We start from the raw sequence: 5,809 nt of genomic DNA on the forward strand, positions 1-5,809 counted from the left end.
CTAGTTTCATACAGAGAATGAGAACTTCCTTGTCACTGCTTTCCCTCCTGTGAGGCTTCTGAGAAGGTATATCTGTGTCTACTCCAAATGCCACTGCTGTAGCATAAACCTTATTCTTTTTTTTTTTTTTTTTTTTACAGGGACACAGAGTCAGAGAGAGGGAGAGACAGGGACAGACAGACAAGAAGGGAGAGAGATGAGAAGTATCAATCATCAGTTTTTTGTTGTGAACCTTAGTTGTCCATTGATTGCTTTCTCATATGTGTCTTGACTGTGGGCCTTCAGCAGACTGAATAACCCCTTGCTGGAGCCAGCGACCTTGGGTCCAAGCTGGTGAGCCTTGCTCAAGCCAGATGAGTCCGTGCTCAAGCTGGCGACCTCAGGGTCTCGAACCTGGGTCCTCTGCATTCCAGTCTGATGCTCTATCCACTGTGCCACTGCCTGGTCAGGCTAAACTTTATTCTTTAAGCCATAGATAGTACACTTGAATCCTAGAAACTACAACTTTAAATACTAAAATAGTAATAGAATATTTCAGTCACCTTGAAAACACAAGATAGATATTGAATTCCTTGCTCTTGTAGAGACCTATAGTCTCTAAAATTTATATAATTCTCACTTCCCAGTTCTAACTCCCATGTGATCCAGTCCTCTGGTTCATGCCTCCTACTTTCTCCCTGTCCCAGCATCACCCCGCTTCACTCAAGCCAAATCTAGGCTAGTATAAATGCTCCTGAGTCCTGAATCTCACACCAGCTTCTGGTGTTGATTTGCAAACTATAACAATGTAAATTAATGAATTTAATTCTTAATATGATAGAAAGATTCTTAGATTTAGAACAAACCAACCACAATTCAACAGTTTGAGACACACTCAGACGAAATGGGCCCAAATATATAAAAAGCTAAAGGACAGGCCCTGGCTGGTTGGCTCAGTGGTAGAGAGTCTGCTAGGTGTTTGGATGTCCTGGTTCGATTCCTGGTCAGAGCACACAAGAGAAGCGACCATCTGCTTCTCTGCCCCTCCCCCTCCCCCTTCTTTTTCTCTCTTTCTTCCCTTCCCACAGCCATGGCTCTATTGTTTCGATTGGTTCAAGAGCTCTGGTCCCAGGCTTTGAGGATGGCTCTGTGGAGCCTCTGCCTCAGGCACTAAAAATAGCTTGGTTGCAAGCATGGCCCAAAATAAGTAGAGAATCAGCCCCAGATTGGGGTTGCTAGGTGGATCCCAGTTGGGGCTCAGGGCACATGTGGTAATCTATCTCCCCTCCTCTCACTTAGAAAAGAAGAAGAAGAAAAAAATATGAAGGACAGGCTGCAAATGGACCACATTATCCTTCCTGTCTCAACTTCAGCTTAAATATAACTCCTTCAAACCCAGAAGTTGTCTTGGACTTTGATTTCAAAGATAATATAGACATATTTTGAAATGAACATCTTCAGACTTCCAGGTGCCAACATAGAAATGCTGAGCCCCCTTTTATCATCCCACCTACTCTTAGGGAATAGTCATCATCCTCCCCTTGAATACCAATCTCCCCACTTTGTCCAGGATTTTGCCCATTAAATTCTGCCTTTTGCCCTAGTTGGGTAGCTCAGTTGGTTAGAGCATCATCATGATAGGGCCAAGGTTGCAGCTTTGGTCCCTGGGCAGGGCACATACAAGAATCAGCCAATGAATACATAAATAACTGGAACAACAAATTAATGTTTCTCTCTCCTCTCCCTTCCTCTCTCTCCCTGTTTCCCCCTTCCTCTTTCTCTAAAATCAATAAATTTAAAAATAAAATATGGAGCACAGTGATGTATAGAATTGGGCACCGGAAACCCATATAATTTTGTTAACTAGTGTTACCCAATAAATTCAATTAAAAATTTTAAAATAAATAAAAATAACATTGAAATGTTTTTGCCCTTTGTTTACTGTGTAATTAACTTCTTCTCCCCCAGGATTTAAAAAAATAAGACTTCTAGCTCTGATAAGCAAATTGATAAATAATTCAATACAATTAAACATCTCTGACCTTAATGCATTTGCTTTTAGCAGTTTCCATTGAACATTGCTTTTGGTGTCTGCTTTGGGTTCTCAATAAAGCCTCTTGTGAATTTTCTCACAGCATTACCTGCAGCTGGGAGAATATGTCTCTTAATGGGATCAGGGTGGTGCAATACAGCATCCACTGTATCTGTACCTTCCATCTACAAACTAGATATCCTCCATAATGAAATGTCTGGTTGTCTGGGCCAATTGCTATTGTTCTCTTCTAGGTTTGCCCAGCTCCTGCTCCTGCATTTCCTCCTGGGTGAGCAGGGTGATTTTGGCAGGACTCAAGACTTTCCTGACCAAAGTGCATTCGTGGACCCCTAGTACCTTCCAAGGAAAGCTCAGGTTCTTTGGCATGATATCCAGTCCACCACTCTCTTACCTAACTCCTGCCAACCTCTCACCACACTCACCAACCAGCTTTCCTTACCTGACAGATAATCCCACAGGCAACATAGCTGTTTGTGGTGGCTGCCACTTCTCTGTGCCTGTCAGCCCCGCCCTGCCAGTACATGCATGCTGTTTGACACCTCTACTTCTTTGTTCATGATATTCTTCTGTCCAGAATATCCTTCAGCTCACTAGCCCTTTTTATCCTCTCTGAATAATTCCAAATCATCATTAAAAATATAGGTCAGGGAAGAGAAAAAGATGGCAGCGGAGTAGGCAGACACCCAGACGCCCAGCTCTCACCACCAAACTGGAATACAAATCAATTTAGGAAAAATCAGCATGAAAAACCAACTCTGAACTGCAAGAACAGCTCTCAAAAACCAAGGAGCAAAGAAGAAGCCACAACAATCCTGGTAGGGAGCGCCTGAACCTCCTCTGCTTACAGGAACAGAGGGGGGGGGGGTGAGGCTGAGAGCCCAGAGAGGATCTCACAGAGGGAAAAGAGCAGAAACTACTGCTCACAGCCACTTGCCTGGTGACCAGGGAGTGAGGTGTGTTGAAAAGACCAGCTTATCTCCCAAGTGGAAAGGACAGGGAGAGGGACAGACTGTGAGGGGCTAAGGAATGCAGGAAATGAACTAAAAAAGCTGACTCATCTGTGCTGGAGGCAGCCATAGCTGGGGGAGGGACTGAACCTTTCACAAAACAGAGCTGAAGTGCTTCCAGATCAGAGATCTCCGGACATCTATCCAGCTCCAATCAGCGCAACAAGACACAGCTGAAAACAAGAAGTGGGGAGGAGGGGTAGTAACTCAGGTCTCCATGGAAATCTGAGATACACCTCCCCCTACTGAAGCTGAGAAAACACCCTGCCCCCAGTGACATTAGCTGGCTAAAGAGGCCTTCAGAGTCTCAGGTTACACCCATTGCATTCCTGGATACAGTTTCAAGGAAGCCCCCTGCTGAGATCAGTAAACAAGACTATCACCTGTTAAGAAAACAAACAAATCAAGACTTCAAAGCTGCCCAAATCCGAAAGTGGATTACAGATAACAGCTGATACCAACCCAAGAAGACCTAGAAATAACACAACTGAAAACTGGAGGCAGACAACACCAAGCCTAGACTCAACCAACTCTACAAATAAAACACCCAAAAACAGACGATGAGAAGACAAAGGAGTGCAATCCAAATGAAACCACAAGAGACACCTTCAAGAGATGAACTAAGTGATATGGAAATAATCAAACTTCCAGATGCGGAGTTCAAAATAATGATTGTAAGGATGCTTAGGGATCTTAGAACAACAATGGATGGTCATTATGAAAACCTAAATAAAGAAATAGCAAGTATAAAAAAGAATCAGTCGGAGATGACAAATACAATATCAGAAATAAAGACCACAATGGAAGGAATTAAAAACAGGATAGATAGAGCAGAGGATCGAATCAGCGAGTTAGAGGACAACTGGAATGAAGGCATGAAAGCAATGAAGAAAAGAGACTCAAAAAGTCAGAGGAAACTCTTAGAGAGCTCTGTGACAACATGAAGAGAAATAACATCCGCATCATAGGGGTTCCTGAAGAAGAAGAAAAAGAACAAGGGATAGAGACTTTGTTCAATCATATCATAGCTGAAAACTTCCCCAAATTAATGCAAGAGAAACTTTCACAAGTCCAAGAAGCACAGAGGACTCCATTAAAGAGAAACCCAAAGAAACCTACACCAAGACACATCATAATTAAAATACCAAAGCTAAGTGATAAAGAGAAAATATTAAAAGCTGCAAGAGAAAAAAAAGTTATCACCTACAAAGGAGCCCCCCATAAGGATGACATTTGACTTCTCAACAGAAACACTTGAGGCCAGAAGGGAATGGCAAGAAATATTCAAAGTAATGCAAAACAAGAACCTACAACCAAGACTACTTTATCCAGCAAGGCTATCATTTAAAATCGAAGGAGAAATAAAAAGCTTCCCAGACAAAAAACAACTCAAGGAATTCATTACAACCAAACCAATGCTGCAGGAAATGTTAAGGGGCTTGTTGTAAACAGATCAAAGTGGGAAAAGAATATAGCAAAAAAGGAATACACCTTTAAAGAAGAAAATGGCAATAAACAACTACATATCAATAATAACCTTAAATGTAAATGGATTAAATGATCCGATCAAAAGACATAGGGTAGCTGCGTGGATAAGAAAACAGGACCCATACATATGTTGTCTACAAGAGACACACCTTAGAACAAAAGACAAACATAGATTGAAGGTAAAAGGATGGAAAAAAACATTTCATACAAACGGAAATGGAAAAAAAAGCTGGGGTAGCAATACTTATATCAGACAAATTGGACTTAAAACAAAGGATATAGTAAGAGATAAAGAAGGCCACTACATAATGATAAAGGGAGTAATCCAACAGGAAGATATAACTATTATAAATATCTATGCACCTAATATAGGAGCACCCAAATATATAAAGCAGACTTTGATGGATTTAAAGGGCGAGATCAACAGCAATACTATAATAGTAGGGGATTTCAATAACCCACTAACATCACTAGATAGATCCTCAAGAAAGAAAATTAACAAAGAAACAGCAGACTTATTGGAAACACTAGATCAACTCAATTTAATAGATATCTTCAGAACCTTTCACCCTAAAGCAGCAGAATATACATTCTTTTCAAGTGCTCATGGTACATTCTCTAGGATAGACCACATGTTAGGGCACAAAAATGCTCTCAACAAATTTAAGAAGACTGAAATCATATCAAGCACTTTCTCCGATCACAACGGCATGAAACTAGAAATGAATCACAACAGAAAAGCTCAAAAATTCTCAAACACATGGAAACTAAATAGCAGGTTGTTAAATAATGAATGGATTAAGAATGAGATCAAAGAAGAAATTAAAAAAATCCTAGAAACGAATGACAATGAGCATACAACTCAAAATTTATGGGACACAGCGAAAGCAGTGCTGAGAGGGAAGTTCATAGCACTACAGGCACACTTTCAGAAGCTAGAAAAAGCTCAAATAAACAACTTAACCCTGCATCTAAAAGAATTAGAAAAAGAACAGCAAGTAAAGCCCAAATGTAATAGAAGGAAGGAAATAATAAAGATCAGAGCAGAAATAAATGACAGAGGCTAAAGAAACAATGCAGAGGATCAATGAAACTAGGAGCTGGTTCTTTGAAAAGGTAAACAAGATTGATGAACCTTTAACTAGACTCACCAAGAAAAAGAGAGAGAGGACTCAAATAAATAAAATTAGAAATGAGAGAAGAGAAATAACAACTGACACAAAAGAAATACAAAATATTGTAAGAAAATACTATGAAGAACTGTATGCCAAAAAACTAGACA

This window comes from Saccopteryx leptura, chromosome 11, assembly GCF_036850995.1.
Source record: "Saccopteryx leptura isolate mSacLep1 chromosome 11, mSacLep1_pri_phased_curated, whole genome shotgun sequence".
Taxonomy (NCBI): Eukaryota; Metazoa; Chordata; class Mammalia; order Chiroptera; family Emballonuridae; genus Saccopteryx; species Saccopteryx leptura.